Raw genomic sequence first — 14,147 nt, forward strand, 5'->3', positions numbered from 1 at the left:
TAAAAATCAAAGACAGAGTAAAAGAAGATTTAAAGGAATAGAACACCCCAAAAAGTTGAATTCTTTCATCTTTTACTCACCCTCAAGTTGTTCCAAACCTATATTAGTTTCTTTCTTTTGTTGAACATATAAAGAAGATATTTTGATATTTTGAATAATATAGCCTAAGTAGCCAAATTGGGGACCAGCAACTGGGAACATATTCTTCAGAATATATTTTGTGTTCAGTAGAAGTAAGAAAGTAGATGTTTTTCTGATCAAAATGACAATTTTTACAAGTATTTAACCTTTATTGGTGTGAAAAACTTCATAAACCAATCTCAAGAACCATAATATAAAAATCTTGACCCCTTTAAGTATATAAGCATATATACATATTCATTATCAAATAATCCTTATAAAAATATTTTAACAAAAAAGCTTTTCTTCTTATTAATATTTGAAAATCTGTGGTGCGTGCAGAAACATGCAGAAAAAGTGTAATATTGCAAAAAAAAAATTTAAATAATGATTTTTTCAACATTCAGAGTGCAAGTACAATATAAAATTAATTTCACTTGAAGTTACACCACATGCCATTTTTTTGTCATTAAATGCAAACTGTAAAGTTCTTCGAGACCATATGAAGTAACATGAATACAAAAAATACATTTCTATAAACTTTTCGCAAATGTTTTTAAATAGCTTATAATGGACACTTTTATGCGTCATTCATCTTCCTCATAATCTCCACACTTTAGGATTATTAACTGTACTGTATGCAGAGGCATTATATCAAAGTAGAAGTAAAGACTGAACATAAAGCGAGAAAGTAAAAGTTTCTAAGCTTAACTTTTTCTCTCTTGACTGGCACTAAATATATCTCAGCCGTGTGTGTGGTCCGCCCCCACATTTATGGGGACAGGATATGTGTCAGGTCCTGTCATCTATGGTCTCTCTGAGAGAGGGCCAAGTGAGTGACAGGAAGCCTGTGGTTCAGCGAGCTGCTTTCTGTGCTGATACAGCGCTCTTGACCCTGTTTCTCTTTACTTGTTCAATGCCTTTTTTGTGCAGGATCAGGGGCTCGATCTTTGCGTGCTAGTTTTGCCGTTCTGCAGCACTAGGCTTATGCAAACCACACATATGTCACATTGTCTGGCTATGAACGTTCATGCTGAAATTGTTCAAAATCCAGATCAGGGTGTTGTTTGGGTGTGATAAATTAATCAAACATATTCAAAAGGACTTTCCCTTCAGTGTGTCCACACACCCATTCTGTGACTTCTTTCACACATTTAACCACTCTTTCTCCCCTGATCCTCCTTCTAAACTTTCCTCTGACGTGCCTCTGTCAAACTCTCTCTCTCTCTCTCTCTCTCTCTCTCTCTCTCTCTCTCTCTCTCTCTCTCTCTCTCTCTCTCTCTCTCTCTCTCTCTCTCTCTCTTTCTCGTCCCTCCCTCACATTCACTCAGCTTTGAGTCAGAGTTGCAGTTGTCCTCAGTGACAGCCACAGCAGTTAGAGGAAGTGTTACACAGTGTGCAACTCTCAGTGTGACTGTTTGGCCAGCATAAGTTTTTATACATGTAGCATATGATGTAGTCCACTGATAGTCTTACAAGGACGAAAGGTAAGGCACTTCTTTTTCTTCAGCAGACTTCAGCATTTTATTGCACTAACAGACAGTTGCTGCTTACTGGAGGTAACCTGTGAAATATGCTTCTTAGCACTAAGAAACCAAGCTGTCGGAAAGTTGCATAATTACGAGCTGTGTCGGTCACTAAAAATGGCCCCTTTTTTTAGTTTCGTTTATTAGGTCTACATGCTTTTTTTCACTCGTTCTGGATTTTTATCATAGTATCGTTTTTTTCTCCTTTCCCCTTTCCTCTTTCTAGTTTTTAGATTCAGTTGTGACTTAAAAGTGTCTTATTAACAGAGCAGTTAGTTGCATTGTGTTGCTGGTCAGTTATAAACCGTGTCTGAGAGGGTGAAATGAAGGGGAAGTTTTCTTGTTTAATCAGTAGTGGGTAAAAGTGCACCTGAGGCTGTTAGCCATGGTCATGTGCGAGTGTGTTTGCTTTTTGGTAAATAACCTTAGCTATCAATTACTGTAAACAGTTTACTGTTGCATACAATCATGCCCAGAATAACTTGATATTATCTACTGTGTTTTATAAGCTCACGAATATACAATTTAAGTGAGATTAAATTTCAGCATCATAAAGTGGAAAATAGTAGAGTGAGTCAGATTAATGTGACCAGCACATTAAAGGGATAGTTAGGCAAAACATTTACTCGTGATCATGTCATTCCAAACATGGATGCATTTCTTTCTTCTGTGGAGCACCAAAAAAAAAAAAAAAAAAAAAAAAAAAATATATATATATATATATATATATATATATATATATATATGTATATATATATATATAGTAAATTTTTTCAGGTTTTTTTTTTTTTCATTCAATGCAGTCAAATGTTGTTTGGACCCAGATGTTCCACAAATTGTTTTCTTTGGTGTTCTGCAGAAGAAAGAAAATGGAACAACATGAGAGCGAGTAAACGATGCCAGAATTTAGTAAATTGTAAATGTAACATTGTTCATTTTCTCTTTTAATTTTATATAATCATTTTCAGAATATTTTTTGTCTTTGCATCAGCAGTCACAGTGGTGATTTTTTCCGCTTACCTCATTATGTAAGGACCAAGTCACAGCATGGCATCCTGGAGAAATTCTAGCAGTATTAATGTTGGGGACTCAGCAGGTGAGAGTTACACCTTTTGGAGAAACTTCGAGTAAATTATAAATAACAAAAGGTGACAAATCACTTTTTAATATTTGATTATCCACTTGATACTTTAAAAATTACAGTGCCATTTAAAATTTGGGGACAATAACTTTTTTATGTTTTTAAAGAAGTCTTTTATATTTACCTGGGCTGTAAAAAAGTAATATTGTGAAATATAATTACAATTTAAAATAACAGTTTTATATTATAATAAGTTGTGAAATGTAATTTATTCCAGTGATGGCAAAGCTGAATTTTCAGTAGCCATTACTCCAGTCTTCAATGACATTCTAACAGTTAAAAAACAGTATTTTGATGAACTTTGACCCCAAACTTTTGAACGGTAGAGTATTTCACACATATCAACTGATTTATATCAGCATTCAAATGCTATGTTGTTGGCTTCTCTTTAAAAAGCTGAATATGCTGCCATTGAATCCGAAATCTACCGTAGCCTGCTAACCATTATGAGAGAAATGGACATTGAGCAACCAGCTGTCAATAAAGGTACGGACTGACACTTAAAGATTACACCTAAATAAAGAACTCACTTGAAGGCCAAACCTAGATACAGTTGATTGCCATACATGCTATGCAAAGAAAAAAGACAAGCTAAAAAAGACATGGTTTCTTTTTCAAAAACCGCAATCTGCAATCTAATCGTTAGTGTGATCTGTTCATGTTGCGTATAAAGGCCGTCAAAAACTCACACTACTCTGTAAGCATCAGTATCATGCAACAACTGGGGTGCCAGTTTCAAGTGGCAGTATCAATGCACAAAATTTGTTGCATACATATTCTAGTTTGGTGTATATAAGAGCCTTCGTTTTTGTTCATCCTGCAGGGATGCTGAGATGGACATTACATAAGAAAGTGCAGGACAGTTCTCTCAGGAGTCTGGCTTTGGTGAGAGTGGCCATCAAGGAACTAGAAATAGTGAGTCACCAGTTTCTATGGCATAATGATTGTTGAAATATAGCATTACATTTCACCTTTAAATAGCTGACAAAATAGTTCAAGCATGTTCAGTTAGTGTGACCTAAGTGCTATTACTGTATTTAGTGTTTATTATGACAGCATTATTTGAACGTACTTGCCTAAGAAGCTTGAAATTATTATCTGTTGCTACTGTGACTATAAAGAGTTCATTTATTTTAATAACAGTTAACAATTACAGGATAATTGACTACTAATAACAGTTCATTAACACATAATTAATGATTTTGCTTAATTTCACAGAGAACAACGAAAAGCTGTAGGCTGTGAATGACTTACAGAATGATTTATTTGAATTAGTGAATGATTGGATGGATAGATAGTAAACATGTTTTCTCTTGTTTTCATATACAGGCTGAAAGAACTGACTGCAAGAATCATCTCATTCCTCTACTTAATACACTTATATATGCTATGATGCAGGTAAGAGAAAGGATGGCTGCTCTTACAGCTTTTAACTGTCCTTAATTTAATCAGTTCATTCAATTTGCATCTTTTAAAAAACATTTGTTTTAAAATGAAAATGTTGTTATCGTGTATCCATTCTTATCAGAATATCATCTAAATTTGAACCAGGTCCCCTTGTATGCTAAACAAAAACCGCAGAAGCCACCAACGTCCTGCTTGACATCCTTACTTGTGTTTCTTTGCAGACAGTATACATACCTGATGACCTCTATAAAAGAGTTTATGACTTCTGCAAGAGGTTGTTGACTCTGCCTCAGCCGTACTGCACTGTGGGCCTTAGTTATGCTGGCCAAATGAAAGCAGAACGACTTGCTCCAGGTTTGTTACTTTCCTCAAACAAAATATGATCAGCATCTCTCCTGATCTTAGTTTTTCTTTTGGCTTGTCGCCAAGAAAAACGCATTAGTCATTAAAGTCATAAACAAGAAAACATGATCCCTGTGAGTATGATGTGCATTTGTTTTTTGTTTTTTTCATAGGCCTTTTGTATCAGAAAATGATAATTGCAGAACAAAATCTGAAAAATGAACACTATCCTCAGCAGGAGAGGTGAGTCAATGTCTCTGTGTCAGTGTGATCTCAAAACATATTGAACACCTCACTAAAGTCATATTTAAAATGTTTTTTAAAATCTTTATATAAAAAAATAAGGGGCATGTGTAGCACATACACTGTTTAACAAAAGAAGTTTATTAGAAATAATATAAATATTGTTTAATATTTATACAGTATAATGTGATCTATACAATAAAGTCAGCAGTCGGCATAAAACAGAAATTATGAAACCGCTTCTCCAATAGGAGGAAAACGTAGGCAAAACTTAATTGTGTTCATTAGAGTTGATTAGATTGTTATTGTTTTCATGTTGAGTGATATATTGCTGGAGCATTAATTTTTAATTTTTTATATGATGTGCAAAGATAAATAATTTATAATAAACACTGCAACATCATATAACAAATAAGAATTGACCATTTTGATTTCATGGTTATACTTTAATATTAATGCAATAGTTATAATTAAATACAATAAACTTTTACAGTATTTGTTAGTCTTGGGTAATTGTAATTTTTTTATATGTATATACTAATACATTTCAAGTTTTAATAAATTATTGCATTTTAAATTAATGAATGAAATTAACAATGAACAGTTATGTTATGAATGTATTTATGAATTTACTTAACACATTTACATTGTGTTAAAGTATTGTGCTACCCAAACACTATTTAGCCACTTTCTGGTTGGTCGAACATTAGTGGAGCATATCTGTATAAATACTGATGCACTACATCTGTGAATACTCTACTAGGACATCTACTGTATGTGAACATAATTATATATAGAAAAAGTCTAGTGCCATTTGTCTTTTTGGAGCAATCAGGGCCCTAATCTTTCTTTTTTAAATGTTGTTTATATTACTTTTGCATTTGACAGCATATCTTTGAATTGAGTTTCTTACTAATCTTACTAATTGTTGAAACCTGTAATACCAGATTGTTCAGCTTTGGAACACCTTATAATGAGGGTTTCTTCTAATTATCTTAAGCTATAATCATAGTTAAGACTAGAAGGGAATAAGGAAACGATTGTTGCTAGGGCTTGTTATCAGAAAAAAACAAAAGCAAATTATTTGCTTAGTTGGTCTAGGTGTGCCTTTTTTCTAATGCAACACCACATAACATAGGAGTAGATGGGAAAACCGGCATAGTAATTATTTGTGAAGTCAACAGTTTTAATATGTTGTGCATCCAAATATTTCAAAGCCTGTTATCATATTGTTGAATGTTTTCAACTGGTAAAAATTGCTTCCAGTCTACATGAGGTTGAGGTTGATGCGGCTGCTGAAGTCAGCGGGAAGCTTTATTATCAAATATAACATCCTGTCAGCCCAGTTAGAAGGGAATCAGATCAATGTTTCTCTCTCTCTCTCTTCTTTCTCTGCCATGTTCAGGGTGTTTGTGTTTGCGGATCCTGCAGTATTTTTCCGAGTCTCTTAGCACTGTTCCTGAAGGCTGACATTGAGGCTCAAGGAATGTTCCGGAACCCATTGAGCTTGATGCGCTGTGTAGTGCAGCACAGTCTTCAGGCAGCACTGGGAGAGGATTGTCACGGGCCCTCTCTCCAATGATGCTTTGCAGGTCAGTGATGTTGTCTAGAAAAGCTAGTTGTGGACTAGCATAGCCAAGAAGTTCACTAACAAATCTTAGATCTGAAACTGGCTAATGCATATCTCAGTATCCAAGGTAATGCATACAGAGATAAAAACATTATGATGCTGCATAAATGATACGATAACTTTTCAAACTTCATTGTTTGTTGAACATCTGGTAAAACAATGTAATATAAGTTAGGCGCAATTGAAGAAGTTTGGATCAGTAAGTTTTTTTTTTTTAAATTTATTTTATTCAGAAAGGATGCATTTTGAATTTATGAAAAGTGACTACATTGTTACAAATAATTTTTATTTCAGATAAATTCCATTCATTGGGAACTTTCTAATCATCAAAGGGTCTTACACATTAAAACACATTTTCCACAAAAACATTAAACAGGCAGTTGGCACTGATAGCCTTATGGGCAGCACGCCAACATACAGCGGCATTGCGCAACTGGTGTCCTGTGTTCAAATCCCAACTCTAGTACCTTTCCCGATTTCGCCCCATCGCTCTCCCACTTTGCTGTCTGTCAATTCAAAGTCAAATCTGTCTTGTCAAAATAAAGGTAAAAAAAGATAGAAATAAATTTTTAAAAGAAAAATTATTAAGCAGCAATACTTTTTTTCAACTGTTATAATAAATGTTTCTTAAGCGGGTAATTGGAAAATTGGTATTATTTTGACGGATGTGACAAAGAAGATGATATTTGAATTGATATTTTCTAGGCAGCATCATTTATCACAGGCTTCTGTTTGAGTAATGGTCAAGAGTACAAGTATTCAGATGTTACATTTTGTCACAGCAACCAGCTGTGAATCAGAAATGATCCCTGGGACATAATTCAACATGCCATTTTGCTCTTACCTAGTCAAAACTGTCCCTCTGCTAAAAAGTTTTATGTGAAAAAGAAAGGATTCATTATTTCTAAATGAATAGGAAATGGTCTGTACCTACATTTAACCTGTGTATAACAGTCTAAAGTACTCTATCATTTTAGTTGTGAGACTATACAATGATGGAGACAAATGGGTGAGCATTTAGTGCAGGTCAGCATCTCGCTGTCTCTGTCCAAACGTTAGCCGTTGCTGCAGTTTATTTTCAGAAAAATTAAAGCAAACAGGAAAGGAAATCCACAGGAACAATCCCATATGTGTCTCTCTCTGAATTATGGCTGTATGTTTGTGTGTGCAATCTGCATGTGTGATTTCATGCTGTGTGGCTTTCTGTGTAAGTGTTTGTGTGTCTGATTACCTGTCTGTGCATATGTCAGGAAATGGGACCAGGATGTGGATCCGTCGTTACCTTAATGAAGTGCTTGCAACAGTAGACCAGAGCACAGGGCAGTAACAGAGGTGATCGGGGTCAGACCAGACAGAAACTACAAGAGTTATACTACAGATCCTCAGTAACACCAAGAAAGGTACGCTACAAAACTATTCTATTCTATTCTGCACTGTTTCTATATTCTTACCTATACTCCCTCACATAAAACAAACAAATACTCTTGACCAACTCCATCTGTATCAAAAATAGCCTTTTTCCTCTAATACAAGACCTAGATTTTTTATGGCCCCTTTTATCCCCATCCTTTTTTGTATCCAAACTTGTGTATCCGGATCAGGAAGCAGGATTTGTTTGTGGTGTCATTGTGACGGTTTTGGGTTTTAGGTCTATTGTCCAGCGGCTCCCTTGTGTTGATGTTCCGCTTCCCAATCCGGGAGATGAGTTTCCATCTGTGGTGGGAGGAGGAGGAGATCTGTACAGTGGGATTTCATTTACAAAAAAGTTTTGGCAGGGGCTATTTGTACTAATAGTGTTGCAAGATAATTATAATTAATAATTAAAATTAGTTGTACCAGATACTATTTACACCTCAGTGTATTGTAGTAAAATAGTAAAAAAAAAAAAAAGTATGCAACATAGTCATTGCATAATTATTAAAATCATAATTGAATGCTTCGTTTTTGGGATCTAACTGGTCCCTATCCCTAAAGGCCTCCCTATACCTACCACTAACCTGCAGGTCAGTAAAAGTGTCCTCATAGGTCCAGGAAGGACCACATAGTTTCAAGTATAGGCCTAATAAATATGCTTGTAAAAAGCTTTATTCCCACTATTAAATACCCATTTAGTGTTTTATAAGCACATTTTGAATATTTTCTTCTGCATATAAACAAAGCTAAGATGTGATAGGAATAAGTTTGGAATTTGGAAAAAAGTGGATTCGAACTTGCGCCAAATGTGACGAGTGTCCTTAACTCCCCATGTCTTTCATCCCAGCTACTTATTTGCTTTCTTTTGTTGGTGTGTGTGTTAGTGTTAATAGCCTTTAACAATTATTGATTGATTGATTGATTGATTGATTGATTGATTGATTGCATTGAATGCATTGATTGAATGACTGCAGACGTTGGTCTCTTGTTGAATCTGAGCATTTTTCATGTGACATTGTTGAGATCTGATACTCTAAAGGAGATTCCAGTGAGATTACTACACTGTAAAATAAATGTTTTTTTTTTTTTCAGGAAACATAAGTACTTTTATTAAAGTCAGAGTTAGAGTATAGCAAGAAAGGTATTTTTAGGGTTAAATCACATAGAAATAGATCTTAGCATACATAAACTCATCTAAACTCAAGAGATTTGAGGCTATTCACTAAAATTACAACATTCATTTTCATCCTCTATGCCCACAGGGAGAGAACTGGCCAAATTCATCCGTTACTGGATCTTTTAGTGAAAGCCTGATGGGTTCAGAGGGACTTCTATATGTCTTACTTACCCCCCAGACCTTAACTCAGACATGCCACGGGTGGAGCTCTGTCATGTCGACGGACAGTGGTATAGAGCGGGACATCCAGGGAACTGAGGCTTTCTGACATGGAATTTCCTGGAGGAAAAAACCTAAAGCTGAAATAAACCAGTGGGCGACTGGTCACGGCGTGGAGGAATTAAGCTGAAGCCGTCTGTCACCCGAAAGCATGGCTCTGATGCAGGACGTGCTGGAGGAGAGACGGGAACCGCTGTGCAGCAGTGGCACATTGCAGAGGAGAGCAGGAAATAGTAGTACCACCTTGCCCAAGGAAGAACGGGACTACACTGCTAAAATAGTGGTGATGGGAGATGACCGGGCAGTGGGAAGGCTAGCCAGGGCATACTACTGGTTAAGGTAGGAGACATTAGTCCCTATCATACACCCAGCGCAATGCGGCGCAAATGTTTTTGCTAGTTTCAGCCCGATGCAGTTCTCATTTTTCCTTCCTGTGCCGCTTTGTTTAAATAGCAAATGCATTTGCACCCATTTGTGCACCCATGGGCGTGCTGGTCTAAAAAAGAGGTGTGTTCAGGCGCATTGTTGACGCGTTGCTATTTTGAGGAACTCTTTTTTATTTAAAGAGCACATTAATACGCGTCTATTACATTTACGGGGGGGTTGCATCTCATGAAATTTTTACATGAACTAGCCTTGCCATGTCACAATCATGTAAAATATCTGATATTTTAAGAGACTTATTGCATTTGACACATAATCATGGGGGTCTGAAGTGGTCCTTTTCATATAATTTTCTTGTTTTATGGTTTTTTGCATGTTTTCTGTACCACATGATTTTGTTGGTTATACCAAATTATTTTTTTATATCAGTAAGAGTGATGTTTTTTTTCTTATAAATAATGATACAAGATTTCACTAAACTACTTAAAGGGTTAGTTCACCCAAAAATGAAAATTAGCCCATGATTTACTCACCCTCAAAGTGTATAAGACTTTCTTTTTTCAGAGGAATCCAATCTGAGTTATATTTAAAAAATGTCCTGACTTTTCCTAGCTTTATAATGGCAGTGGATGGGTGTTTTCATTCAACAGTCCAAAAGAAGTCCAATAAAGTGCATCCATCCATAATAAAAAAGTGCCTCACATGGCTCCGGGGGTGAATAAAGGCCTCCTGTAGCGAATCGATGATTTTGTAAGAAAATGATCCATATTTAAAGCGTTAGAAAACGTTTTCGCTAGCTTGCGCTAACTGTCGTATGAAAGAAACTGTCGTCTGAAAAAATAAAAGTCATACAGTATACACCAAGGATGCCTTGGGGGTGAGTAAATCACGGGCTAATTTTCATTTTTGGGTGAACTAACCTTTTAATAAGGTTACTTTCTTCAGTAATTTCATCCTTTTAATGAGGCTTGTTCATTATAATGTAATTCAGTTGTTTGGACAGTTGACATCTGATATTTTTGGAATTACTTGACTTAAAGGGAACAAGTTAATATTCTTAAAAAAAAAGGCTTGAAACAGTGACAACATTCAAATAAACTGTCGATTAAAAGTAGCTTGGCTTCTGGGTTTGGTATAGAATAAACATACTGTACAGAGTACAGACCCTAAAAACTGATCACTTCAATTATTGTCTATTGAAGAAGCCTCTTATTTCTTTGTAATTAAGGAAGTTTTCTGTATGTTTCCTTGTTCTAAGATCATCAGATCCCTAAATGCTTTCACACCTTTGTGTTTAGGGTTCTGTTATGATTGAATTAAGTTTCGAACAACAACATTTGGCTTTGCTTTACAGGAAACGGGAAGCCAGGAGACGGTTTCTTACCACGAAAGTCAACCTACAGATGTACTACATCCCTGTTGCTCGCCAGTCATCTACAGCCTCTCCTGTGAAGGTAAATACCCTTTCCCTCCCTTGGAAACTTCAGCAAGTGTACTGAGATGAAAACTGATTACTTTCATCAAAAAAAGTGTATTCCATTTTAGCAGAACTAGCATGAACTTACAGAATATCTGTTTTAGGAGAATGTGCCTTCTACAAGCAATAACTTCTGTGCTCTGGGCTCTTATCTTGGAATGGTGGATCCGTGGTACGATTGCAATATCTGTAGTCTTGGACAGATGATTCCTGATCTTGCAAAAACGGTATGTCAAAAGATGGGCAGATATTTAGCATATTAGCCATATTTGGGTAAGAAATATGAACATACTTGTATGGAATGAGGAAGTTTAAAAGTTTCTCTTTCAGGTATTTTTTTCAAGCATTTCCTTGTGTAAATTCAAAGCTAGCAACTGTTCTTTGTGAAAAAACATGTTACTCTTGCCAGTGTAGCTTACACATTAATTTTTTCCAAATTTGTTAGGTTTGTTTAAAGATTTATATATTGAGAAGTTTGTGAAATAAATGCCAGTGTTTAATCCCAGATATATTTACATTACCATGCTCATGACATATCTACAGATAAGCATACTTTTAAAATACTTAAGAGTTCACATTACAGAAAAAGACTATACTTAAGTGCAAATTAAATGTAATGTTTTTGTCTTAACTGCAATTAAATTAAAATATTATGGTTATAAATTATAGTTTTTATTAAATGCTGAACTTTAGCATGCTTTTTTGACCCACTTAAGTAGAATTTAAGTACATCTTTATTTGTAATTATATAATTACTTCTATTATCCTGGTAATATGGCTAAATTGTACTGCCTAACATGGTGACAAGCATTTATGGTAAACTAAAATATACTTTAATGTAATTTCTATTTACACTTTTACGCCATGTACTTAAATTTGTAATTACACATTTGTAATGGTGAATGGTTTGACTTTATAACAGTGCACTTTGTAAAATTGTACTTAAGTGTGTTACGAAAGTCACAAAGGTGTACTCTCTTTAAGTACACTTAAGTGACCTTTTATTTCTTTAATGTATTTTATCTGCAAGTACATTTTTTCTGTTTGTTTTTTGTTTGTTTTTAATACACAAGTACACTACAAGTGCACATTCAATTCATCAAACATCACTCCCAAAGAATGATGTCATTATAACTTTAAATTAAAATTAACTTCAATTGGTTTTGCTTTGTTTTATTTTTAATCTTCCAGTCCGGCACTGGCAAACCACAAGAATCTGACCTTTTCTCAGCTGATGTCATTTCATATTATGTGCGTATGGGACAACAGCCGGTGTACTTCAACATTTTCTACATCAAGGTGAGAATGAATGCCCTTTTGTACTGTTTTACGTAGTTAGTTTTTCAGCTATGATGGCATGAGTTTCAGAAGTAATTTAGTCACCAAGTAAGTTTACATGTAGAAGAAACTAGTTTTTTTTTTTTTTTTTTTCGGAAGTTTCCAATAAATATGTTATATACAAAATAAGCATAAAAGAGAGTGAAAGCAGTATAAAAGGTAGATAAAGTAGCCTACTGAGCCACAGTTCAAGCGCAGAAGGTCAAGCTGTTTAGGTCCTTATTTAGGCTGTTGAATGATCTACAGAACACTTTTTAAATAAAACATACCATTCTTGTTTTTATTTTCTATTCTATTTTTGTAGATTTACTTTTCCAACAAGTCCAAAGAACCTGTGGAAGAAGTTTTTGTCACAGACCTGGAAGTGGATTTTCCAGAGTTTAGAATGGCCCAAGCTGCATATAAAGGTATTCAATAACCAAATTTGGGATAAGTACAGCCATTGCCACCCCAAATTTAGGCCAGCAGTTCATTCAGCCAGTATTTACAGTCAACATTCTTTCCTTAGACACTGTCAAACAGAAGAAGATGCCTGCCGAGCTGTGTGGGGCACTGATCTCATTTAGCTACTTAAAAGTGAGTATCAAGTTATGCTGTCTTTGTTGTTATCAGAGTATTTTTTCACGTACCCTGTCACATACAATATGACTGGTGTTGCTGATTGGTCGGTTTTCCAGTCAGTGTTGTTCTTAAGTCAAAAAGAAACATTAAGGATTTTTTCTAGAATTAAAAATTAAAAACTAAGCAAATCTTAGTTGACCTCATATGGCCCTTCACATTCCCTTTAGGTGTCGCTAAGCAACAGGGAGGTTGAGAAAGGGTTCTCACTCAGAACCACAGGCGCCCAGATTTCAGCAATACCACAAAAAAAAAAAGAAACAAAATTTGACATAAAATGACTTAAAATTTGTTAATCACTTTAAATCAAATTATATAAACATTAACTTCAACCTGACCAATTTTAAATAAATGATGATTTTACTTCCCACTTTGTAGATCTCAACTGTCTCACAGTCACTTTCAGTGACACAAAGCCAAAGAATATCACGGTAGGTCTGGCTAAGACAAAACTTTTCTGGAAAATATATTTATATATAGTTTAGTATCTATCTATCTATGTTTGTCTGATTTTTTTAACTCTCTGTTGGATTGTTTGTTGTTGGTAAATGCAACTTATATCTGATTAAGTTCAGATATTTATGCTGTGATTTGCTTCTTTTTTAGGAGACAAAGATCAGGACATGCAATTTTAAATTAAAGACGCCAGACAAATCAACTTTCACAGTACGTTTGGACAAAGACTTTCGAAGGAAATTTATGAACGTTGATATAAAAAAAAGCTGAGATATATATATATTGTCAGCAGCCATTCCTCCAATCTTCAATGTGACATGATATATATATATATATATATATATATATATATATATATATATATATATATATAAAAAAATTACATTTATTCCTGTGATAGCAAAGCCGAATTGTCAGCAGCCATTCCTCCAATCTTCAGTATGACATGATCCTTCATAAATCATTAAAATATGTTGATTTGATGCTCAAGTAACAGTTTGTATTATTGTCACATTTCAAAAGTACAGCATATTATTTGTAATATTATTTTTTTTTAACAACAATTTGTTTTTTTGCTGTCACTGTGGATTCATTTAATGCATCTTTGCAAAATAAAAGTATTACGTATGAAAAAAAAACTCTTACTGACCCCAAAC

The 14,147-nt window shown here is 34.8% G+C and overlaps 1 pseudogene; it reads left to right on the forward strand.

Moving 5' to 3' along the window:
* Positions 1 to 1,450: 1,450 nt before the first annotated feature.
* On the forward strand, positions 1,451 to 13,280 carry LOC122137533 (annotated as a pseudogene).
* The last annotated feature ends 867 nt before the right edge of the window (positions 13,281 to 14,147 follow it).

The sequence above is a fragment of the Cyprinus carpio genome, chromosome B6 (assembly GCF_018340385.1).
Source record: "Cyprinus carpio isolate SPL01 chromosome B6, ASM1834038v1, whole genome shotgun sequence".
Classification (NCBI taxonomy): domain Eukaryota; kingdom Metazoa; phylum Chordata; class Actinopteri; order Cypriniformes; family Cyprinidae; genus Cyprinus; species Cyprinus carpio.